The following is a 26,736-nucleotide window of genomic DNA, read 5'->3' on the forward strand; positions in this document are numbered from 1 at the left end:
TTTGCTTGAACTTCACTGTGGTTTGGCCAAACACCATACAAATAAATGCCTTAAGGATGAAGCACTTTGACCCACTGAAAATGCAAGCTCAAGCAGATTGCTTAATGCTCACCAAGTGCCCCCAAGGCTTTAGGCAGATTCAGCCAGCTCAGGCATCAGGCATCCTGTGTGTGGCATGAGTTGAATTCTACCCAATTTCTTTTTGGATGAGGGAATGTTGGATTGGTCTTAAAAACTGAGTTAATGCATTCTCTGAAGAAGCCTTTAAGAGTCCTGGGGATGTTTTCCTTACATGTGGTAATGTCCTACACTGTCTTTGGACTCTTAAATTTCTGCAGCTGGCTCTCTCTGGATGGGATTCTAAAGCAATTTAAGGTCCAAAGTGGCCCTTGACTTACTCACTGCAAGGAAATATAACTTGTTAAACCTTGATTTATTTCCCACCATTTATAATACTTCAGAAGGACCATCTCCTCAATAAATGATCATTCAAAAATAGTATCAACTAGTCTAAAAATTAGGAAGTATCCTTCCTAACCATAAGAAACAAAAATAGTTAAGCTGGGAGCTTTTCCTTCATTTTCTCACTGGCTGCCCTAATCCCAGCTGCACCCAAAATAGCTCCACTTTTAGAGTTTAACTGTTGCATTTATCATTTTCCAAGAAAGGCCCAAAACTGTTAAAATAACAACAGAGTAGGTCATGAATTGTTACCAACTTTGGTGTCAGATGGTCCTAGTTCGCACCTCATTGTGACCTGGGACAATTGCAACCCTTTTAAACTGCATACTCAGCATTTGTTAAAGCAGAATAATGCTTGCACCCATCTTTGTAAAAAATAAATTCACTTATTCATTCTAAAGATACTGAGTGCCAGTTACGTGCCTAGTATGCTTCTAGGCACTGGAGGGACAACAGTGAACAAAATAGAAGAAAACCTCTGCTTTCAGGAAGCTTACAGTCCAGTGGATAGGAAACAGTAAAAGAAATGCACTAGTAAAATATTGGACGTTAGAAGGTAATATGTGCTTTGGAGAGAATAAAACAAAAAGGGAATGGGGAGACGTGTCGCGTGCCCACCTGCCTGCAGTGAACACGGAACGCTACGGATGGTTCGTCGAAAAATGAGAAAAACATACACAGAGACAACCAGGTCCTGTGGGGGAATCAGAACAGCAGAGCCATTCCTCACCGTGGGGAGCGCCTTGGCCATCCTCTCTCCTGGAGGGCGCCATGGCCACTCCTCACGTGGGGAGTGCCTCGTCCCCCTGCACAAGCAGGGTTTTATTCTTGAATACCAATACAGTTTGCAAATTACAAGTAATTCGCTTTTGAAAGGTGCTGGCAGATTTCCTACTGGGATCCTAAGCCAGAGATTTTGGGGTTTTATCATTTAAAAAGACTACAGGACTTAAAGCTTAGTTCTGTTTCCTGCCCATGACTTCATATTCTAATTAAAGAACATCCTCCAGCAAGTAGATCTCACAGGGACTTTCATATTCTATGTCTTAGGCCTGATTACCCCAGGAGTCTGCCATTTCTGGTCTGGACTGTACCGCCTGTGTTACTTCCAACAGGCCTGAGTTGGGCAGAGGAGGCAAAGGCAGCTGGGAGACTTGGATTTCTCAAGGACTCAGGCATTGGCAAAATTGGTGATTGATGTCGATCACCCTGTTATTTCCACAGCTCTGAGAGTCTTGTCCCTGTCATTCCTTCGTGAATGCGTCTGTCTTAGATTCATTCTCTATTCAAGAGAATTGTTACCAGTCATTGACTGCCGTTCATGCCAGGGAAATAAGTTTTGTCTCCTTAGTGGCTCCTGGTCCGGAGGTCTTTCACTCAGCCTAAGTCACAGGGGATTACAGCTTCCTGAGACCAGGCAGGGCAGTCCTCAACAGAGATGCAACTTGAAAAACAGACGGGTCTGAGAAGGCATCCTTGAGAAGGTGGCAGGAACACTGGTGACATCTAAAAGAAGAGAGTTTCCCACGTAGGGGATACATTGCAAAGGCTTCATGTCTGAGGAACAGCAGAAGTTTCTGGAGATTAGATGGGATGGATGGTGAGGGAGAAGAGTAGGCAGTGAGGGCAGAGACATGAAGAGTAGAGAAGGGAAGTGGACAATGGTTGGATGTACTGCTGTGCAGGCTTTGGAAGGCACTTTGCCTCTTGGAATGGACCCATGAAAAAGTCTTAAGGAGAGGAGGGAAAGATCTTACTCCTGTTTTAGAAGAATCACTGTGACTATTGTGTTCAGAATCAATGAGATACAACACAGAAAATATTTAGCACAGCACAGGGCTCACCATAAGCATTTGGTAATAGTCTCTTTATTATTATTGTTGTTATTATTGTTAATATTATTATTATTATTGGTAGCATCACCATCATCATTATTATTTATTTTAATGTTAATACTGTCATCAGGAGACAAACACAAGGATGCATGCTGTTAGTATTACTTTTAGGGCCATCTGTCATCTTGCACCCTCAAGTTAAACCATCAAGAGGTATTGGCACCAGCAAATTCAACAACTGGGGCATTTTGCTCATCAGCTCTATGGCTCAAGATCCAAGTACTACAACCACCCTGCCTTAGCTTTAGTAGAAGCTTTCACCACTTACTAGCTCAGGCAAACAAGTCTAGATATAAGGAGCTACCAGTGGTACAGAAACCAGACAGGACATTTTTTTCTCTAGCAATGATACTTTTTTTTAACACCTTTATTTCTGGTCCAAGCTTTTCTTCTTGGGTCTGCTTTCCTTGGTTTTGCTGTATCACTAAACGGTGCTCAGGTAGCAGGTGAAAGTCATGACCATAGCACCTTGTTCCTATGCAGTGCTGTTCTTTCCAGAACATCAGAATGCTGCCTGCCCCCTTTCGTTGTTTCCCGGCTCTGCTGGCACTTCCAGGCATTGCAGTGAACACCTCATCAGGCGCAGATTATTGTTATCCAGGCCTCGACAATCTCCCATGTGATCTGGGTTACAAACACTGACAGAAACTACACGGTGACTCTTTTGAAAGCTAGAATGTTTGTGCAATGATTATGCTGTGTTTTTCCAAGACAGCAGTAGTGGGGGCATTTATAATAATCTGATATTTTAGGAGTCATGGACCCCCAAGTGGGTGACCTTAAATCTATTGGGCTTCCTGTACCCCTTCACAGGTATACACACACATACCCCATATACAGACACACACCACACACCAGCAGTCTGCATATGTGGTTTCTTTGACTTGCACACAGTTTTTTCAAAATTCTAAACTTGTTGACAACGCATTATAAAAATATGGGTTTTAAGTTTCTTCTTCAAAAATCAGAACACTTGGCACTCCTCCACCCCAATTTCTCCATAGCAACCATCCGCTGGAGCTGTAGGCACCAACCCAGTGGTGTTCAACCTTGATTGCACAATAGAATCACATGAGGCACTTTCTCAAAAATACCAATGCCCAAGCCCCACAGCAGACCAATTAAACCACCATTTCCAACAGCAGCAGAGGCCACAAATGTTGACGCAGTTCAGCTGCTTTTGTCCAGGAATGTGCCCTGGAAAGAAAGCTGATATATAAGAGATATTCATGTCAGGGGCACAAAACATGTATGAAAATGATGATACACAACCATGCAAGATATAAGATAAGCCTAGTGCAAAGTGAGGTAAATAAATCAGTGGTTCTAGCTTTGCAGCCCATTCGAACTATCTGGGGAGGGCTGGGCCTTTGAAAAATCCTGATGCCCAGGTTGAACCCCAGACCAATTAAATTGAAATAAAGAAGGGAGAAAGGAATTCAGGCATCAGTATTTTTGAAAGCTGGGATTCTGGAGTGCAGGAACATTGCAAAACCATGGATACAAAGCAGCACTTCTCGAACATGAAGATGAATATGCATCGCCTGGCAGTCTTGTTAAAACTCTGCTGTTCCGGCAAGATGGAAGCATAGGTGGACACAACGTACCTCCACGCACAACCAAGATTGGAATAACAATTTAGAGGCAGAATAACACCCAGAACTGACAGGAAATTTATCTGACTGGAAGTTGGACAGCCAAGAAGTTGAAATAGACCCGTTTATCCAGACTGGTAGGAGGGGCAGAGACAAGCAGCCAGGCGCCGGGTCACGGAGCGGATAGCAGGGCGCTTAAGGCAACCAGGAGTGCGTAAGGCATCTGGGGTGCACAAGATCGCAGCGGGTGGACCCTGAGTACACAAGCAGCAGCTGGCAGACCCAGTGAGGCAGTGATTCTGGAGCAGGGCAGAGCACACAACCCAGAATCCCAGGGAAGGGACTGAGGTCCCAGAGAACGGAGCTACCAGCATTATTACCTCTCAACCCCGCCCTCACATACAACATCACAATCTAGCGACTGGGGTGCCCCGCCCTGGTGAACACCTAAGGCTCCACCCCTCACCATAACTGGAGCAACCAGGCCAAAAAAAAAAAAAAAAGAGAGAGATGGCTCAAACAGAAGCACAAATCAGTGCCCCAGAACTCATCCTTTTGAGCAACTAAGAGATAGCTAACCTATCAGATGCACAGTTCAAAACACTGGTGATCAGGAAGCTCACAGAATTGGTTGATTTTGGGTGCAAATTAGATGAAAAAATGCAGGTTACCATAAAAGAAATGAAGGAAAATGCACAGGGAACCAATAGTGATGGGAAGGAAACTGGGACTCAAAAACAATAGAGTGGACCAGAAGGAAGAAAGAAACAACCAAACACGAAAGAATGGAGAAATAAGAATTCAAAAGAACGAGGAGAAGCTTAGGAACCTCCAGGACATCTTTAAATGTCCCAACATCCGAATTATAGGGGTACCAGAAGGGGAAGAGGTAGAGCAACAGACTGAACATGTATTTGAACAAATAATAAAGGAGAACTTCCCCAGTCTGGCAAAGGAAATAGACTTCCAGAAAGTCCAGGAAGCTCAGAGAGTCCCAAAGAAGCTGGACCCGAGAAGAAACACACCAACGCACATCATAATTACATTAGCCAAGGTAAAAATGGAGAGAATCCTAGAAGCAGCAAGAGATAAGGGGACAATCACCTACAAAGGAGTTCCCATCACACTGTCAGCTGATTTCTCAAAAGAGACCTTACAGGCAAGAAGGGGCTGGAAAAAAGTATTCCAAGTCATGAAAGACAAGGACCTATATCCCAGGTTACTCTATCCAGCAAAGCTTTCATTTAGAATGGAAGGGCAGATAAAGTGCTTCTCAGATAAGGTCAAGTTAAAGGAGTTCATCATCACCAAGCCCTTGTTTTATGAAATGTTAAAGGGACTTATCTAAGAAAAGAAGGTTAAAAAAAACATATAAAGTAAAAGGACAGCAAACTCACAATTATTAACAACCACACCTAAAGCAAAACCAAAATAAACTAAGCAAACAACTAGAACAGAAACAGAACCACAGAAATGGAGATCACATGGAGGGTTAGCAACAGGGGAGTGGGAGGAGGAAAGAGGGGGAAAAGGTGCAGAGAATAAGTAGCATAGACAATAGGTAGGAAATAGACAGGGGGAGGGTAAGAATAGTATGAGAAATGTAGAAGCTGAAGAACTTATAAGTATGACACATGGACATGAACTAAAGGGGGGGAAGTGGGTGGGAGAGGGTGTGCAGGGTAGAGGGTAGTGAAGGGGTGGAATGGGAGAACTGTGATAGCATAATCAATAAAATATATTTTTAAAAAAACTCTGCTATTGATGCAGCTGGTCTGGGTTGGGGCCTGAGTCCTGCATTTCTAACAAGTTCCCAGGTGATGCTATGTTGATGCTCTTGGTAAGGGGGCTACATTTCGTGTTGCAAGGATGTGAGGAATAAGCTGTGCTACCTTTTATCTCTGTGATGCTTGGCCAATTCTGTTTATCACACTGAACAGCAGTGTTTGGGGCTGTAAAATGGGCATAACAATTCCCCCTGCCCCCTTGAAGTGCTTTTAGCATTAAATGCAGTAATAAACACATACAATGTACCTAGTAGAGTAGATATTTAGTCAACATTGCTTTTGACACTGAAGTTGAGAAGCAAAGAGGATGATTTAGGAAGGTACACAGGGTTGTGTCTTTAGCAGTCTTTGAAATTAGGCCCCTTATTTGAGTAGAAAGAACCTCTAGCTCTGGTGTTCTTTGCAGTGAGTGGTTGAGTTTTACATGTAATCCTCAAGACATTTACTTTTCATTTTAATTTCCTTTCCATCTTTATGCAAAATTACTGCCAAATAATAAGTTTTTTTAACGTGGACAAATTACAGTTGGTTTCCTCTGCTCCTGCAACCCTCTGGTAGAAACACCAGCAAGCTGTCAAGTGGCCAGGAGTGAGTAGCAGAAAGGATGGACAGAGAAAGCCAAGGTCATACGGAGGGGTCACGTCCCCTCATTAGTTGGGCAAAGAAGACAACTCAACTGAAAATTTCATTTCAAAAATTGAATACCCTCCAGTTCTGCATATTGTCAATCTACCCAGAGACAGAAATGAGAGAAGTAGAAGATTATAAAAAGGTTCGTGTATAATTAAAGTAATGAGAAAAGTGTCTAGGTTTCTACTAACCGAAGCTATAGTGGTTTTAAAAGATGGTCAAATTCTTTGACCCTCTCCCAACAAGAAGTGGGGGTGTACATCCCCTCCTCCTGAATTTGGGAGGGCTTGTGACCCCTTTGACCAGTAGTGTATGGTAGAAGAGACACTGTGTGACTTCTGAGGCTGGGACATACAAGTTCACACTGCTTGCCTTTTGTTCTCTGGAACACTTGCTCTTGGGTCCTGAGCCACCAGCCACTAATTCCAGCTACCCTAAGTCTGCCACATCTGTGGGCTCCTGGAAGTAATCCCAGCTGCACTCAGCCTTCCCATCATCTCTGCCTGGGTGCCTTGCATGTGGCTGCCTCTTGACCAGCCCAGCCAGCAGCTACGTATCAGAGTATCTTTGGTTAACACTACAAGAAAACCAAAGAATCATCCAATAGAGATCTGCTTGAATTTTTATCCCACAAAATCAAGAGGGATAACAAAATGATTGTTTAAGCCATTATATTTTGGGGTGGCTTGCTCCCCAGTAGTAGATAACTGGGAAAGAAGAAAGTTTAATTTTAGTTTTTGTGTAAGGGTCATCTTAATTCTTCCCATTGAAGAGTATTCAATTTTATTTGCATATGTTATGGAAGTCAGGAGAGCATAAAGAACAATCAAGGGTCAAAAGATCTGGGTTCTTGTATTGATGTCATTTCATCCTGAATTCATCAATAAAATCATCTTATCTCAATAAAAATAGTAAGATAGTGTTTTTGAGGAAGTGTCAACTGGTTCTGTGGCTTCTGATCTTCTTACGGAAAAACAGCCATGTGAGAATTGACAGGAAAATTGTGGTGGAAAGGGGATAAAGACAAGGTCTCAGTCTAACTCAGGTGTTAAAATACACTATAAAGCAAAGGAAATTAAGACAAAGCACCACCAACAGAGGAATACACAGACAAATTAGCAGAACAGAAGAGAGATCAGATATAATGTAAATATTTATGGGAATTTGGTATATGATAAAGATGTCATTCAGAACAATGAGAAAAGGATGGATTATTCTTTAACTAATGTTGTGTCAACTGGCTCACTATTTGGGGGAAAAAAATAACAAAGCTGAATACATAGCCACTACTTATGCCAAAATAAATCCCAAATGAATCAAAGATTCCAACATAAAAACAAACCATGAAAGTACCAGGACAAGTTTTTAAAAATAGCTCTGGAGTTCCTAAGGCCTTTCTAAGTAAGACACAAAACTTAAAAGCTATAGAGAACAGATATTTTATGTTTGACTATATAATAATTAAACATTCTTCTATGGCTAAAAAAATATACATATCAATCAAGTCAAATAACAAACACCACACTGGAAAATACATTAGTAACACAAATGTGAACTGAAGGCTCATTTAATTACTGTATACAGAACTCTTATGAATCAATAAGAAAAAGGTCAATAATCCAATAATGAAATGTGCAAAGCATTTATTCATTTATTCTTCAGGTATTTATTGAGACTTTACCAGGAGCCAGTCACTGTCTGCCAAAGATACAACAGGGAGTGGAACTAAGTTCCTGATCCCCGAGCTCCCATCCTGACAGGCAGACAGGAATGACAAAAAGCAACAGGCAAATGCATTCGGCATTTTAGGGAGTGACAAGTGCTGCAAAGGAAACCGAACAAGACAAAGGGCTAGAGAACCAAGGGGAGTGGTTGCTAATGCAGGAAGTTTTCAGAAAAAGAATCAAGTGACAGAAACAAGTGAGAGAAGTGTGTAAAAAGAAGCGTACGGTAAAAATACATTCAAATAGCAAGGCATCCCTGGCGCTGCCAAAGGCCAGCAAGCAAGTGGTTTATAAATTATTAATGGAATCAGTACAGTTGACCCTTGAACAACACGGGTTTCAACAGCACGGGTCCACTTTTTTTCAATATATGCGGATTTTTTTCAATATATACATACAGTGCTGTAGATGTATTTTCTCTTTTACAATTTTCTTAATAATACTTTCTGTGCTCTAGCTTGCTGTATTGTATGAATACAGTATGCAATGCATGTGCAAAATATGTGTTAATTGAGTGTTTATGTTATTGGTGAGACTTCCAGTCAAGAGTAGGCTATTAGTAGTTAAGTTTTGGGGGAGTCCAGGTCATATACGAATTGCAGCTGTGCAGGGCATTGGAGCCCCTTGTCCCTGCATTGTTCAAGGGCAACTCTACAAGGGAATACAATGAAACCCATGTAGAAGAAGGAAGAACACTTGAATATATCAAGAGTTCAAAATAAAATCCAAACAAAATGAGCACAACAGACTTATAGTGTCAATGTTCTATGAAAAGAAGGATGTACAGGCATATTTGCACATGTGTGGAGGAACATTTCTGGGAGACTAAATCAGATTTTACTGATACGTGGTGATCAGCGCTAGGGAGAATCACTTTCCAGGATATACTCTTAATTTTTTGTTAGCCACACATATGTTTTATTCTCTTCTTTTTTTAATGTATTTTATTGACTATGCTATTACAGTTGTCCCATTTCCCCCTTCACTCCCCTCTACCCTACCCACCCACTCTCACCCACATTCCCCCCTTTAGTTCATGTCCATGTGTCATAAGTTCTTTAGCTTCTACATTTCCCATACTATTCTTGCCCTCCCCCTGTCTATTTTCTACCTATTGTCCATGCTACTTATTCTCTATATCTTTTCCCCTTCTTTCCTCTTCCCACTTCCCTGTTGCTAACCCTCCACGTGATCTCCATTTCTCTGGTTCTGTTCCTGTTCTAGTTGTTTGCTTAGTTTATTTTGGTTTTGCTTTAGGTGTGATTGGTAATAATTGTGAGTTTGCCGTCCTTTTACTATACATGTTTTTTCTTTATCTTCTTTTCTTAGATATGTCCCTTTAACATTTCATAAAATAAGGGCTTTGTGATGATGAACTCCCTTAACTTCACCTTATCTGAGAAGCACTTTATCTGCCCTTCCATTCTAAATGAAAGCTTTGCTGGATAGAGCAATCTTGGATGTAGGTCCTTGCCTTTCATGACTTGGAATACTTCTTTCCAGCCCCTTCTTGCCTGCAATGTTTCTTTTGAGAAATCAGCTGACATTCTGATGGGAACTGTCACAGTCACCGACTGGCAGTGACCTCGGAATGCTGCGGATGGCTCGTCGAAACATGAGAAAAACATAGACAGAGACAACCAAGTCCTGTGGGGAAATAGGGATGGAATGGCCACTCTCTCTAGTGGGGAGCACCATGGCCACCCTCCCTAGGGGAGAGCGCCCCTAAGGGAGAGTGCCCCATTCTCCTGCCTGAGCAGGCTTTTTATTGGGTTTGTTTGCATCAGAATTCAAGTAAAGCTCATTACTCATTGCTGGGAAGTAAGGATCAAATAACAAGGAACTCTGAGGACCTATTTTGAGTCAGGGTCAGATAGCTAAAGAGTTATAAAACTTTGAGGAACAAAGTTACGTCTTGCTTGGACCCTTATCAGTTAATTGAGAGCATTCTAAACAAAGTAGTTTTCACAGGATTTTACATATTCTTTCTTAGGCCTGATCACCCCCCGGGGAACCCACCCTTTTAGCAGAGCTGCACCACCCTCTGTCATTGTTTCAGGCTTAGGTAGATCAAGGCAACTAAGGCAACCAAGAGATAAGATTTTCTCACAGACAATGAGGACTCAGGTTTTGTCAAAGCGGAGGGATGAGGGTCCATCACCCCCTTTTGCTGTAGCCCTCAAAGTCCTTACTTGGGGGCCACCCACGTGACCGTGCCTGTCTTAGGTCGTTCCCTCCTTGGGGAATCTTACCCATCATTGGCTAACTGACCAAGCATTGGGGGCCAGTAATGGACGAAGTAAAAGGAGCAGAAGCACACTCCTGCCAGGGAGATAAGCTTGTCTCCTTGGTGGTTTACAGTTCCAAGGTCATTCCCTCAGCCTTAGCCTTGGCGGGGGTTACAGCTTCTGATATCAGGCAGGGCGGTTCCCAACAGGGAACTCCTTTGTAGGTAACTGTCCCCTTATGTCTAGCTGCTTTTAGGATTCTCTCCTTCATTTTTACCTTGGCTAATGTAATTATGATGTGCCTTGGCGTGTTCCTCCTTGGGTCCAACTTCTTTGGGACTCTCTGAGCTTCCTGGAATTCCTGGAAGTCTATTTCCCTTGCCAGGTTGGGGAACTCCTCCTTTATTATTTGTCCAAATAACTTTTCCACTTCTTGTTTTTCCTCTTCCCTTTCTGGTACCCCTATAATTCGGATGTTGGAACATTTAAAGATGTCCTGGAGGTCCCTAAGCCTCTCCTCATCCTTTTGAATTCTTATTTCTTCATTCTTTTCTGTTTGGTTGTTCCTTTCTTCCTTCTGGTTCCTTCCATTGATTTGAAACCCAGTTTTCTTTCCATCACTATTGGTTCCCTGTGCATTTTCTTTCATTTCTCTTATCATAGTTTGCATCTGTTCATCTAATTTATGACCAAACTCAACCAATTCTGTGAGCGTCCTGATCACCAGTGCTTTGAACTGTGCATCTGATAGGTTAGCTATCTCTTAGTCACTTAAAAGTACTGGTTCTGGGGCTTTTAACTCTGTTTGAGCCATCTGTTTTACTTTATCCACCCCCCCCCCTTTTTGGTCTGGTCGCGCCTATTACGTATGAGGGGTGGAGCCTTAGGTGTTCACCAGGGCGGGGCACCTTAGTCGCTGGGTTGTGACATTGTATGTGGGAGCGGGGTCCAAGAGGAAACACTGGTGCTGCTCAGCTTTCTCTAGGACTTCAGTCTCCTTTGCCGCTTCCCACAAGCAAATTGGGTCCTTCTGGTGCTGGCTCCTGGGCAGGTGGGCTTGTGTACTTTCTCGGACTCTGTGGGTTTCCCCAAGGAGCCTCCTGTGAGGCTGAGAGAATCTCTGGGCCTCAACTCCCACGGGTGTTTTCCGGTGTTTTCAGTCGGTACCTTTAGGCTTTGTTTCCTGGCGCTGGGTCCCGGGGTTGCGTGGTCTGTGTCGCTACCCACTTTCGCTTAGTTTGTCTGCGCACGAATGTGCGGCTGCGGACAGCCAGCTGCCTTGTGCGCCTCACTGGGTCTGCGCCTTGCCTCCCCCGCCCAGGGTCTGCCACCGGGTCGTCAGCTGCCCCTGTGTTTCTGGGGTCCGCCAACTGCCGTCTGTGCCCTGCGCGCCCGCGTCTGCCAGCCACCGATTTTTCCTGCCGGGACCCCTCGACCCCGCCGCCCCTCCTTACCCGACTGGATGTGTGGTATTCAGACTTGCGTTCAGTTCATTTCTCTCTGTTCTGGTTGGTTTTTGTTTATAAATTCTTGTTGTCCTTAGTTTTGGTTGCGCGAGGAGGCACAGTGCGACCACCTATGCCTCCATCTTGGCCAGAAGTCGTTTTATTCTCTTCTAACAACAAAAGAGATGGGAATTCCCATCCATGCACAAGTTTAAGACTGGGGAAGTTAGTTCACCCAACTTTGGAAAGAGGAATTTGAATGAAATTAATCTGTAAATGTTTCTTTAAGCTCTGAGATGTCAAGCCTGAAATATTGGTGTTTTTTTAATATATTATTTTCTCCTAAAATTTCAAAAAAATACATAAAAGCAACTAGAAGAAAAAACAAAACTACAAAATCAATTCAGGCTGATCAGCCCACTTTCTTAGATTTCAATCTTTAGGCCAGGTGCCCCAACATAAATAAGAACCTTATATTTTGGGTAAACTATTGGCAGTCAGTCGCTAAGAACAGTAGGCAGGGACTGACACTTTTAAAATAGAAGTCTCTATATATTATTGTAAAGAATAATTTATTCTATGTCCTTACCTCCTTCTACCACACCTTCCAAGAAGAAATGTTTAGGACTTCCAATCAGAGCCAGTCTGTTTGTGCCTTCCTGTTTGCATATTCTGTTCACACCGTCATATCTGCCTTGCCCTTCTAATGCTTTTGACCATGAACTCACATGGAATTGAATTTTTATAAAATATTATTAAAATATTATATTAAATATTTTATATTTTATAAAATATTATTAAAATAAAATATTATTATTTTAATAATATTCCAAAGCGGTAGGATCAGAGCTAGTTATCGCATAAGGATTCAAATTTTTGAATGAGTTGTAAAAACTCCTTTTAAGAATTTACCTAAGCAACCATCATAGGTCATAGGTGTTTAAATAGCAAGCAAGAAAGGACTGCCTCTTTTCACATCCCCCTGGAAGGGAAGGAACACTGAATGGCCTTTGGTGGACAAATGGCCGACATTTCCAGAGAACTGAAGCTTTCTGAGGTCGTAGGCATCCTGCCAAGGCCTGTACATCAGCTGTTCTTATCACGGGAACCCATGGGTAGACTTCAAGGAGTCCATAAGCCTCCTAGGACTGCCTGCAAAACAGTGTAAGTACACAAGAGCACCTTTCTGGAAACTGACAAAAAGCAACAAGTACCACAAAGATTAAACAACCACATTAGACTCTCAAAGAGATGCATGCCCCCAAAACAGTTACGGACCCACTTGCTCTCAATGTCACAGACACTGCTTGTCATCACTGGTATCCTACCACAGTGCAGTGCCAGTAACTTGTCAGGCCCCTGAGGAAGGGTAGGGGATAGTGACTCAGGGGTGGCGTGATCTAATGCAAGAGGCTTGAGCTTAAATTCTCCCTGTCATCTACTTGCCTTGTTACCTTGGGAAAGTCGTTTGGTCACTCTGAGCCACAGTTTTCTCATCTTAAAAACAGACCTAACAATACCTCACTCCCCTGGTTGAGGGTGCTAAATAGTGCATTACTAAGACCATGGTCTTTGAGAAGCAGGCCGCAGCGCTGGCATCTCCTTGTTAGAAATGCTTGATTAGATTTTATTTTATTCTATGTAAACGATAAAAAAAAAGTCTTAGCTAAGTGGCTTGCTAATAACAAGGTTTTATAGGAGTTTTGGGGGTTTTTAAAACTGTATGTAGTTATCTATTAAGTATATAAAATCAGAGAAATAAATGATAGAGTAGATAAATGTGTCTGTTCCATCCCGGCATCTGGCAGTGCACCCCGCGAGCCTTTTGGTGGTGCACCATACTGACCAGCATGGCTCCGAAAGTGGCAAAGTAACTAGAACCCACAGGAAAAATGAAGATCCTTTAGCGCGTGTGCTGGTGTGCCTGCTAAACTAATTACGACAATTCTGTGTGACTGGCTTAAATGTGGCAGCCTCATTTCCATGCACTGCCTTCATTTCCTGTTCACCGAGCTGCAGAGAGGACTGTGTTGCTCACTCTGGCCTGTCGCCAGCTGGGTGACATTAGATGCTGCAGGATGAGGGGATTCTGTCGAGGGATTTTATGAGTGTGTGTGACATTTATGTTAACTGTGTGGACTTTCAGCTCGGTCGTCTAAACCTTTGATGATACTTATAAAGTATAATTTTAAATTAGTCCACACAACCTGCATAAAAAATATATTTGAAAAGGTATTTTTTACGTTGCTCTTCTTTCATGCAAGTATGTCCAGAGGGTAAGAACTCACAGTTCACTTTTACTTTGCATGAGACCCACTGGATGTTTCATCCAGTGTCCTGTTCTCTGTGTTAAGGTAGAAATTTAACTCCTGAAGTTGTCATTAAAGAGAAAATGGACACAGTTTCCAGATATTTACGAATCAATTAGTGAACAAACTAGAATTCACAAAGAAATGCATTATTACGTGTTTTAGAGCAGCTCTTATTTATCTAATTGTAAGAGTAAATCAATGCCTAAAGTGGAAATGGCGGGGAGTAAATGCCATTTAACATTTACTTTTTGTTTCACTAGCCAGTGTTTGTAGCTCCTCTTAACATTTTGAAATGTTTCTTCCGAATCCTTTCTTATGCATATGATATATATGTTTAAAAATATATGGTAAATTCATATTTTGCATGTTTAATTTTTCCTCCTTTTATATTTCACATTTTATTGTGGTTATTTCTCACATCGTGAATTTGTAAGTATTCATTTTAATGGCTGACCTATTACTTTTTTTAAAAGCATTCCTCCCAGTGTGGAACTTATTGGCTGCTTCTGATTTCATGTTAAAGCAAATACTTCCGTAGACATCTGTGCATGTAAATCTTCGTTTGCATTTTTGGTGATTTCCTTGGGAGCATTCGTGCTCTCTTGAAGCTAAGGCAGAAATGAAGCTTAGGATCCCTTTCCAAGCAAAGAAGTGATTCGTTTCAGTCCTGTTAAATTCCTCATCATTTATGGCCCTTTTTTGCTAAAAGAATGGCCAGTCATGTTCACGTCCCTCTTTAGCATACAACCTTGTCCTCTCAAAAACAGCTTTACCACACTGGACCACCGTGCTTGGCCCAAAACAGGTTTTTCTTTCTTTGCATGTGGAAGATAAGCTGGGATGGCAATTTGCCCACGGTGGTTCAAGATCCTTTTGTAGGCAAAGTTTTGTTCCATAGGACCAGAGAGAATGTTTGTTTTAAAATAAAAGTTTTATTGAGGTGAAATTGGTCCCTGTGTTAAAAAGATAAGGTTTCTCCTCACATCCTTGGACTGGTTCCTTCCCACATGTTTGCTGGCTCTCCTGCAGACACCCAGTTTCAACGACCTGAGAAAGACTTTACACCCTAAAAAGAGAGATAAAGGAAACTCAAGACCGTGGGCTCCGTTATCACAGCGATGCACATAGATGCTCGCACCATTCTTCATTGTCACTTGCAGGACCCTTTTGTTCCTCTTTCAAAAAGTGTCTTTGTGTTTCTCCAAATGAGCTGGCTCGCTCTCTCCCAGCTGTCGGAAATGCAAGAGAACTTCATGGAAAGCGAGAGTATATGGGGTTCCCTGTAAGGTCAGAGGTGAGCTCCTGCTCCTTAGTCCCAGTAGCCATCTGCTCTCATGCACCCTGTGCTGCAGGAGGTGTCACAGTGGTTGGCTGTGAAGTGTCTGGCTAATGGGTATTGAGCTTCTTGTTCCTGAAGAAGTGTCACCCAGTGCCTTGGGAGGACCTCTTCCCTGCTCGCTCTGCCCTGACTGATTTATTCTGTGACTTCGAAAGCTGTTTTTTAAGGACTTGTTCTGAGAAAGATTATGACAATATGAAGATACATACACGATAATAAGTTGACATAAATTAGGAAAGAAAAAAAAGCAAGAGGACAAAGGAAAATAAGGATAGACACTAATAAGGAGCTGGAGATTAGGTCAATATGCAAAGCGTATACCATTATTCATTCAGTAACTTTATTGAGTGCCTACTATTTGCCAGGAACCATGTGTCAGAACACATTTTTTTCAATTTACTTGCAACGCATTAATGATCCACGAAACCATCTTAGTGAGGGACCACCATTTTTGTTTGTTTTTAGGATTTTATTTATTTATTTTTAGAGAGGGAAGGGAGGGAGAAAGAGAGAGAGAGAGAAACATCAATGTGCGGTTGCTGCACAATGTGCTGGGGGTCATGGCCTGCAACCCAGGCATGTACCCTGACTGGGAATTGAACCACAACACTTGGGTTCGCAGCCCACGCTCAATCCACTGAGCTACGCCAACCAGGGCTGGGACCGCCGTTTTAAGAGAACAGGATATGCGAAGGCTAGAACAGAGCAGAATGGAAAATGTTAGAGGGCAGTGCACAGAGGACATTATTTACTAAAATGTATATTTGAAATATATGTGTGTGTTTGTGTATTGAATCATGATATAAAGTATATTTCTTGCCATGGCCATAGTAAGAGAAAATTAGTAAACCACAACCTACAGGTATGCACAAATTTTGGTTATACAAGATATCCTTGAATTTTTCCTAGTCTAAAAGCAAAGGTGTCAATATTCATCATTAACTAAGATTTTTTTTGTTATAGGGTTTTATCAGATTGAGAGTATTTTCTTTCAATTCTGGTTTGCTGTACTTTTCATCATGAATAGATTTGAATGATATAAATGCTTTTTCTGTATCCACTGAAATAATCATATGCTTTTTTCCATTTTCTTGTTAATAGGATCTTTTACATTGATTTTTCAAAATTAAACCAAACTTCTATTTCTTTAATAAATCCTCCTTGTTCATAATGTGTTATCCTTTTAAAAATATCTCAGGATTCAGTTTCCTAATTTTTTTTTAGTATTTTTCCTAAATTCATAAGAGATATTAGTTTATAATTTTCTTCTCTTATAAGATTCTTGTTTAGTTATGGCCTCAAACTGTGCTGATCTCATGAAATGAGTTTCATTTAATGAGTTGAGTCTGTCTTTATCTATGTTCAGAATCAACTGTGTAAGATTGTTGCAGTTTTCCCTTCTGTTTGGAAAAATTCACCAATAAAGTAGTTTAAGATGAGAATATATTGTGAGGAACTTCTTTAATGCAAATAGGACTGTTCACATTTATGTATTTTTTTCTGTTTTGGGAATTTTTTATTTTTTAAAAGGTTTTATTTTTAGAGAGAGGGTGTGGGAGGGAGAAACACAGGGAGAGAAACATCAATGTGTGGTTGCCTCTCACATGGCCCCAACTGGGGACCTGGCCCACAACCCAGGCATGTGCCCTGACTGAGAATTGAACTGGTGACCCTTTGGTTCGCAACCCATGCTCAATCCACTGAGCTACACCAGCCAGGACTATTTTGATCATTTTTTACTGGTTTACCCATATCACTGACATTTTCAAATGTTGCCATAAAGTGTTCATATACCCTCTTACTATTGCTTATATTTTCATTTTACAGACATTTTAAAACTAAGATATTCCAATTATGCTAAACCATTAATATGCATTTAGATTTGCTGCATATTTACCATTTTTGTTCCTCTTTATCCCTTTCTGTATTTCCAAGCTCCCATCTGGACCTTTTGTCTTCTGCCTAAAGTACACTCTTTAATATTCTTTCTGTGTTGGTCTGCTGGTGGGAAATTCTCTTAGGGTTGCTGATCTAAAAAAGTCCCTACTTCATCTTCATTTTAAAACAGGCTTATTGAAGTCTAATTGCTGTAAAATAAACTAAGGGCAAATTTAAAATATACAGTTTTGTTAAGTTTTGACATATGTGTACACTGTTCAAACACCACCACAGTCAACACACCGAACATATCCGCTGCCCCCAGACTTTTCTCATGCCCCACTTTGATTCTCCAGATGCAGGGGAGAACTTCGGGGGCCCTTAGAACAAGCCCATATTTTCCTGAGTCTCTGCATTGGATTCAGCAGGGAACTAAATAAAATATTTTCCTACTTTCCTGGGCCAGCAGAGGAACAGTACCAGCTCACATGTACATCACACTTGCATGTGCCAGGAATCATTCTACACACTTGACACTGGGTTTATTTTAATGCTTCACTTATTTAATTTAATCCTCATCATAGTTCTATGAATTAGGCATTATTATTGTCCCCGTTTTGCCCCTGATGAACCTGAGGTGAGTACTAGAGTTCCCTAAAAGTGTCTCAGGTCATAATCCAACTCGCGTGTCCTTTGACCTGGTGCTAATCTTCCACCTGGGGCTTCGCTGGTGTCTCGGTAGCAAGCACAGATGTGATACTTTCGGTCCCTTTGCCTTATTTTTCTTTGAGAAAATTTGAAAAATATGGGTAAATGTACAGGATGAAATTTAAATCACCCATAACCCAAACACCCAAAGATTACCACTTTTAGGGTTGAATGGTATTTCCTTTGAGTCTTTTGCCATTATAGATAACACCACACGAACATCTTTGTCACTACAGTTCTGTGTGTGGCCGTAATCATTCATTCTGAGAAGCAGAAACGCTGAATAAAAGAATGTGTTCAACTTCAGGCTTTCCATGCACTCACTAATGTGTAACTAGCTGGGTGGGTAGGGGTGGGGAAGGATGGTACACAGCAAACAGACGTCAAAGCAGTCACATGTGAGAAAGAATGTTTCAGTACCATTGTCCTGGCAAGAAAGCCACCAAAACACCTCTGATACAATGATTCTGTAGTGTCTGTTTATTTTTCCTGGGTGTCCAACCTTTTGGCATCCATGGGCCACACTGGGAGAAGACTGGTCCTGGGCTACACATTAAATACGTTGTGACACATAATCACAAAAAAGTATCATGATGTTTTAAGTATATTTACAATTGTGTGTTGGGCCGAATCCATAGCCGTCCTGGGAAGCATGCAGCCTGCAGGATCGAGGTTGGACACCCCTGCTTTAGAAAGAGCAAATGGATTCTTTTTTAAGAAGGAGTTTTCTTTTGGTAGATTCCACTGAACTGGGAGATATAGAGCCTTTTATTGTTTACTTGTTTGTTTATTTCCACTGTTAATTATGTTGCTCCACTTCCAATTGTGTTCACTTGGTCAAAAGAATCATTACCAAGTTCGTTCTGGTATATAATCTGGACTGACAGCCTCAACGCCCAGGCTCTGCCACGCTTTGTTTGGAGATCCTCCGGGGGTGGCTCTCCGGAGTGATGAATGCCATCTTTGTTTAAAGGGGCAGGAGGGAGAATAATCTAATTCTAGCAGAGAGAGAAGACAGTAAACCGATCCTGTGTTTCCATTGCTGTTGGAGAAAGAACAGTAAATGACAGCAAAATTGAATAGCTTGATACTTGCACCGTATAAATTACCCAGCGGAAGAGATGTGTTGAGAAGGAAAGTGAGGATTTGATCTCTGCCTTTCAGTTTTCAGTCATTGTCAACCACCAAGTACAAAAGTTGGCTCAGCAAACCTTGGCTTCATCCAGGATACGAGGGAGAGAGCCAAGGGATTTTTTTCCCTGCTAAGTTGCTCTGGATTGGTCTTTTGTGGATATGTTTACATTGGTGAATAAAGTCAGAGTGCTTCAGTCGTTTTGCCACAGTAGCGCTTTTCAGACTGTGGCATGGGCCCTATTAGTGGGTAATGAAATCAATCTAGCAGGTCATTACTAACATTTCTTTAATGGCATGGTATTTTAGATGGAATATAATAGGATATAAAATGGAATAGAAAAGATCAAAGTGCCTCACATAAATACGAATATTATTTTATGAAACTTTTGTTTTAGTTAGGTATACCCACAGGCATCCATACAGATGTACATGTGTTGCAGATTAAAACATACTTTTATTGTGGGTCATGGTCAAATAACTACTGCTGGGAGCTCGTTTATATTAGAGGTTTTTCTGGGAATATTTTTGTATATAGACAATTTTCCAAAAGTTTTTGTTTTGTTTGGAATTGCACAGATCAAACTTTGGGATTGGGGGTTGAGGTGAACAAGGAGTCTTCACATTGACATGGACGGGGATTAGCTCTTTGATGATCAAAACTCTAGGTAGAAAAAAATGGCTTATCTGCGTCTGTGTTCTTTGTGGTCCTACATAGAAAGTAACTCTGATCATGGCACCTCTCAAATACCCACCCAAAGGTCACTGTACTTTGACAGGGGGATGATTCATGGTAATACTATATACCTACTGGCCTGTGATTTGAGGTAAGAATTTATCTTACAATAAAGATGCTTGTAGTTAGTTGATTGTAATGACGTGTACTGATTTTAAAACATTACTATGATAATTCAAGGATGAATAAGTTTTCATGTCTGTAATGTTCCCCCCGCCCAGTTCAGTTTAATTCAAATCTGTGTTGATTGCTTTGAGTTAACATGAAGTTAACTTGATGTGTGGACTTGGTGTGTGGACTTGGGTAGGATCTAGGTAGTGGCCCCATTGTTTATTAGTAAGGTTTTCCCATGTGGTAAATATGTACGTGAATATGTATATAAAGATCATATTGGCATGTGATACATTCCACCAAATGTATTCATTCATTAGTACTTCAGCTTTATGAAACTACAGAACAATCAATGCAATAAATAAAAACAATTGCTCTAGAAAAAGGCAGTGGCTGCCTGAAGTGCTAGTTAAGAAGCATTTGGGGACTGTGTTTAGACTCAGCAGTCATCAGGAAAGGTTGTATTTGATTCGTAGTATCTGTGATGAACAGAAGAGAGTGACAGTGGTGATACAGGTCATGTGCTTATCTTGGAACTTCTCAATTTTGTAAATTCTTACGATATCTTGAAAACCTGAGTTGCTTCCTCCATTTTATAGGGGGGAGGGGAAGGGATGGTGGGTGGATGGGATCCAAAGTTCAACCTTTTAGTAATCTCTTGCTCTTGTTTATTTCTGTTCACATTTATCTAAACTACTTGTTTAGATAGTGCCTCATAAATGTTTATATCTGTTTAGTCCTTTCCATTCATTCCCATTGCTGCTGTTCTATTTCCAGTGCTGACAATCTCTGATAGGATCCAGGGTCATGGAGTCCATTGAAAACCATGTGAAAGCTATGTAGCATCTCTCAGAAAACCAAGTGCTTACACACAGTCCTGCCAGTTTGTCCAGGAGTGCTGGAGGTTCCCTGAGATGTACACTTGATCAAGAACCCCTAGTCTAGTCATCTGCCTCTAGTCTATCCCTCAAATTTCTACCGGGGTAATAGTCCTAACGTCCAGCTTGGATCATATTACTCTCTGCTCAGAACCATCTCATTTCCCATTGCCTTCAGACCAGAAGTCCAATCTGCTTGGACTGGAATCGAAACTCTTTCAAGCTCTTGCCTTTGTGGCCCCATTGCTCCCACCTCCCAAATACACAACCTCCTAAGCCAAACCAGAATGCTGCTATTTCCCCAGCAGCTCCTTCACTTTGTTCCCACAGGTGCTGCTGCTCTCTAACCTTCAAGCCCGGTGTCTGTTCTGATTCTCATTATTTTTGTGGATGTAGCTCTTAGCACCAAGGCATATCTTGTATAACATCTTGCATGCCATGGTGGTGTATCTGCCTGTTGGCCCTTGGGCCCTTTTCTTGCCCTTTCCTTGCATTACTGAGAGGTCGCTCACTGAGTGTTGTGCTGCCCAGGCCCCTGAGTCAGGTGGCCTCCATCTGGGTTCGACCTTGGAAAGCTGGAGGGAGAATGGAAGATGGAAGGAAGGGAGAGGCCAGGGTATTTCTTCCCCACACTCTCTGCCTGAGACAGCATCTCTGAAGGCAACAGTGTCTTCTCTAGGACTTCAGCTCCTACTCAAGAGGACTGTTGAGCCTTCAGCTGCTGCTGGTTGACACTGGTTCCAGGGCTGCACCATCAACATCTCCATTTTTTGTCCCTACAATTCAGTTCCTGAGTTCCTGGATGCCTCGATGCCTCGTTTTTTCCATTTGCCTTCCCATCTTTTTCTTTGCCTGTGTAATCAACGCCTTACCTTATAGTCCTTCTGTTTAAATGCTTAGACCAGTTTCTGTTTGCCTAGTTGAACCTTGACTGATGCAGCTGGTATTTCGTGGATATTTGCTGAATTTTATTACCTAATTTTAAATCATCTTCTATATGTTTCACTCTTTTTTGAGTGAATCAGGGGTAGGCCCTATATCAGTCATCTAGTGCACAGTAGCATTACATGGCATTGCCTGGTATAGTAACAAATTACCTCAAATCTCAATAGTGTGAAACAATTGGCATTTATAAGTTCATGTGTCTGAGAGGTGACTGGGTGGTTCTTCTACTTTGAGCTGCGCTCACTCATACATCCCTGAACAGCTGTAGGTCAGCTAAGTGGCTGGCCCTGCTCATCATGCCCGGTCTCTCTCATATATATATATATATATATATATATATATATATATACACACACAGCTTGGCTGGTCAAGGCTGATCTAGATCGGCCTTAGTAGAGACAACTGAGTTAACTTCACTCCATATTTCTCAACCATGACAGGCTAGCCCAGGCATGTTCTCATGGTGATCACAGAGAAGCCAAAGAAAACAAGAACTTTTGTTAAACAAACAAAACACTTGAACACTTAAGCAAAACAAGAACTTCTTCAAACATCTGCATGCAGCATACCTGCTAACATTTCATTGTCCAAAGCAAGTCACTTGGCCAAAATCAGAATCAAAGGGGCAGGAAAATAGACCCAACTTTTAATGAGAAGAACTGCAAAGGTGCATGACAGAAGAGTAGATGCAGGGAGGGGTGAATAATATAGGCAGTTAATGCAATGCACTCAGTCTGTCTCAGGCTCAATTAAAATCTAAAGAGATCTGTGATAATACAGATGATAGGTAGATACATAGATAGGTAGATAGATAGATAGATAGATAATAGATGACATTAACTTTTTACCCTAATAGTAAACCTTTTAAAATAAAAACTTTGCAATAAAATACACATTATATATTTGCTCATTTGTTCCATACTGTTCATTTGTACGTAGCTACTGAATTTAAGAAACAGGCCAAGTAAAGAGCCATTTATAAATAACATATTAGTAAACCAAGTTAAAGGGACTTTATTTATCCTTTAACCTTCAATTAGCATTAATTGGGAACAGTCCTGGAAAATTGTGCCAACCTTACCTCAGGTCAGATGGCTTAACAAAACGAACTGTTTCATGCCCAGAAATAAATGCATTCCAAATATAAATATGAATCAGTTACAACAGATTCTTTTGAAAGGACAAAATAGCCACAGTTAATATATTTGTGCCCCAATTAAACATGTGTAAAGAACACACATGCTGGGCTAGAGTTGTCCCCGGGAGTGAGTCTCATTTTTGCTTTGAATCTTGTGTCTACAACCTGGGCCCCCTCCTTCGAGCCGGGAACAAATGCACAATTCCCTGTTTTCTAAAGAGAAGAATCAAACATGGGCATGTTTAGCTTGGAAGGGTCTGGGGCTTGACCTTGCTACTTCAGATTTCCTTCATCGCTGAGAAACCACTTTGCCTTGTCTACTTGGAGTACTCCACTCTGGCCGGTTCTTGGTTGGAGGCACACCATGAAAGACAAGCTGTCTGTTTGTATCACCGACATTTGGAAGCCACCTCAGTGACACTGGTTTTTCCATTTCCTTCCGTGCAGTTTTATCTTTAGAACCTGAGCTTGTTCTCAGGGATTCAGAACAAGACCTGTGACACCCTCCTGTCTGGGCGAGAGTCCTGGCTAGCCTCTTCTTCACTGTTCGACTTTTGGCAAAATTTTAAAGCTTTATCCACCTTTCCTTTTCTTATCTGAAAAATGGGGTTATGAATGATACTTCACGTGATCATTTTGAGGATTACATTTAGTGAAATTAGGTGAAAGGATATTGCGTAACCCAGCCCACAAAATGTGCTTAGTATATCTCAAAATGCTTATTCTTGTTAATCATTATATGAGAATGTTTAAGTTGTTTATACTGGGCCAGGTTCACAGACACTCTTCTTATATGCTCAAAAATAAATGGAGGTCTAATGTTGTTTTTATACAAAAGGCATGGTTTTTAAAAAGTATTAAGGTCAGGGGTAGTGGTGTATGTTCACTCATGCTCGCCGTAAAGCCACAACAATTACAAACAAGCTTCTTCTCGGCCATGTCAAGTCAGTCTTTGAGAACAGTTTTAGATCACGTGTCTTGAATGTCTTCATCTTTGGCCTCATACTGTCGGACTTTCTGATTGTCTAGCAAACAGCAAGGTGATATTGATGGCTTGGGATTTGAAGATTTATGACCAGAGCAGTGGAGAGAGACTTTTAACAGATAAATACAGTCCCCAAGTCTCCCTTAATGTGGCTTTAAAAGGAAGGAAAATTAATGATAAGCGCATCAATTTTTAACAAATATGTTTTGCCTTCTAACACACTGGATGTTGACTATGCGCGGAGGCATCGTGCAGAAGAGCCCCTGCTAAGATCAAGCAACATCCTGAGGAGCTCAGAGTCAAGGCAGAGAAAATTTCCACCTACACAGATACATATGCACACCCACACATAACCAACAATCGCTTGAATGACATAACAAGTGCTTTTATGGTGCCATAAACGCTGGGTGCTGGATGAAAAGAAAATGAGCATATTATTTATTCCCTGTGGCAGCCAAAGGGATGAGCTAGAGATACACAGGGTTAGCTCTCAGCTACCCAACGCTGAGTCAACAATGCAGAGGGACAGGCACATGCACCTAGATTCATACCATCTAGGTAAATTAGAACACACACAACTCTGTGCATTGTCCTGGATACACATATTGTATGTGAAGTTAAAGGTGGGCTGCAAAGATGCAAACACATTTATGTTCTGGCCTTGAAGTGGGGTTGTCAAGGAGATCATATTTAAGCTCTATTTTTGTTGTTGTTGTTAAAAAGAAAAAGCAGATATGAAAAATTTTTATCAGTGGCCCATTCTGGGTAGTGGGAACCCAGCCATTTGCTCTACTAACCTCTGGTTTTTTTTGTTCTATGATTGCTTAATCCCATACACTAACAACAAAAACTTGGGGACCACAGTTAGTTGAAAAGCAGCTTCTCGCTTGTCTAGACACTTGGAGACATTTTTAGTTGCACGGTTTGTTTGGCCATCTCTTTCATCAGTTTATACTGTGTGAAGTGTCCCCAACATAATTGCACTTAACACAGTCTAGACAGCGCCATAGCGTCACGCTCCGATGCATAGCCTGTGTGTGCACCACAGGGCGCAGCCACCGCCGGGATTTGTTAAGACCTATCCGGGAAAACCTCCTCTGAGATGCGAGTGGACTCTCTTTAGCATGACTTTTCTAAAGTGTTTAAGATTCACTTCTTTCTTTCAGTCATTTTCCCAGGCTGAGAATTCAGGTCTCCTGAGTCCCGTCCACAGAAAAGTAGGTCTTCGGGCTCTGCGTGCGTTGTCCCATGCCTGTAATGTGTTACTATAACCCTTGTGTTAACGGATTCTCTGAAACCATCTCCCCTTTGGCATGAGATTTTATCTAAGTCTATTTGCATTTATTCAAAATCAGAGACAGCTCTGAAACCAGACCCTATTTAAACATAGAAAGAAGAGCAGATTAAGCAAATGTTGGGAAACTTTAAAAAAAAAAAAAAGCACTTCTATTTATTTTCTTGTGTTTCCTTTTTTCCAGATCTGCGGTTTCCCTCCCACTGGCTGGCCTGTGCGGGTGCCAAGTTCCACACGTGATTTAATGGATCAGAAGGTCAGACACCAGGCTTGACTCGGGTGTTGGCAGACTCATGATCTCTATGATTAGCTGTCACTTTTTAGCATTATGGTAATTATCTTCTCATGTGTGGCCTTGCTGCTGTTGCTTTTTAACGTAGTTTTGAATTCTGCAGGTATTCGGGGAAATATAAAACAGTACATGGTCTTTTAAAAAAACCTAATGGAATAAAGGAATGCTACAGGTTCACTGGGGGGAAGAAGAGTAATGATAGGCCAGGGAGAGAAAAGAGCCACTTCTCATTGATTCTGTGGGAACATTGTACTCCATCAAGATCCAACAGTTCTCTCCAATCTCTCTTGAATGTTAAAAAAAAAAAAAAAAAGACCTAAGGATGACGTCACCCTGTGGCGGGCACAGATCAGATAGGACGTAAGCACCTGTGCAGCGAGAATCCCCTGTCTCGACTGACGAGCCCTCTGAATTCTCCCTGTCATCTCCAGGTGTTGGGCAATAGCAAGCAGCCCGGGCTGCAGTGCCAGCCTAAAGTTCGGAACCCAGTTTGTTTGCATTATCATAATCACAGTTTCAGTGTGTCTCTGCAGTTAAGGTTGTGTCAGCACTTTCCTTACTGTGTTTATTATTTTTAGCAGTTTAAAAGCTACCCATAAAAAAAAGTGGTTTTTCTGGCTGTAAGGTGACATGCTGGCTGGGCCAGGGTCTGGTAGAGTCTATAGAAATGCTCCCTGGCTGTGGGAGTCGGATCTGTTGAATGCTGTCTTTGTGCCTCGCCTGGCCCGGGGCCTCTGGCCCATTGTCTAGGTGCCTCAGTTAGGGGTGGCGCTATCTGATTGTAGCGAGTGCTAATGTTACAGTGCTCAGTGCCCAAGCCTTCCCTGGGGGCCCCGGTCTGGCTGCCGCTGTCTCCTAGCCTTCTCTCCAGGGGACCGCTCACAGCTCTCATATCAGAAAACACTATTTGTAATTATAGAATGTTCAGGGAAAGGGATCAGCAAGGATTATCTAGACCTGTGTGGTTCTCTAACTTTTTTTTTATTTTACAAAGAACCCTTTTCCCAAACGAAATCTTTCAGCAACCCCCCCATTTGTGAGACGTGGAAAAGTACAGTTGTTTTGTTGAAGATGAGAAGGGTGCCACACAAGTCACTCTGCAGCTTCTTCTTCACCCACCCCCGGTCGCGGCGACTGCTCAGATCCCTCGTCCCTCCCAGGAACCCTACCAGCCCTCAGAATACTCACACGCCATTCTTGCCAGAGCTGTCCCTCAATTTACA

The 26,736-nt window shown here is 41.8% G+C and overlaps 1 protein-coding gene across 7 annotated transcripts in view; it reads left to right on the forward strand.

Moving 5' to 3' along the window:
* The window catches only part of THRB (thyroid hormone receptor beta), a 341,636-nt gene that overhangs the window by 128,687 nt on the left and 186,213 nt on the right, over window positions 1-26,736 (forward strand). For 5 of the 7 annotated variants that reach the window (XM_028518289.2, XM_028518286.2, XM_036031522.1 and 2 more), the window contains exon 2: window positions 25,406-25,477. The gene's annotated coding sequence lies outside the window, so the exon portion shown is untranslated. Of the gene's footprint in view, window positions 1-25,405; window positions 25,553-26,736 lie in introns of all 7 variants that reach the window. The other 2 variants (XM_028518287.2, XM_028518284.2) reach the window with 1 other exon arrangement.

Source organism: Phyllostomus discolor, chromosome 7 (assembly GCF_004126475.2).
Source record: "Phyllostomus discolor isolate MPI-MPIP mPhyDis1 chromosome 7, mPhyDis1.pri.v3, whole genome shotgun sequence".
NCBI lineage: Eukaryota > Metazoa > Chordata > Mammalia > Chiroptera > Phyllostomidae > Phyllostomus > Phyllostomus discolor.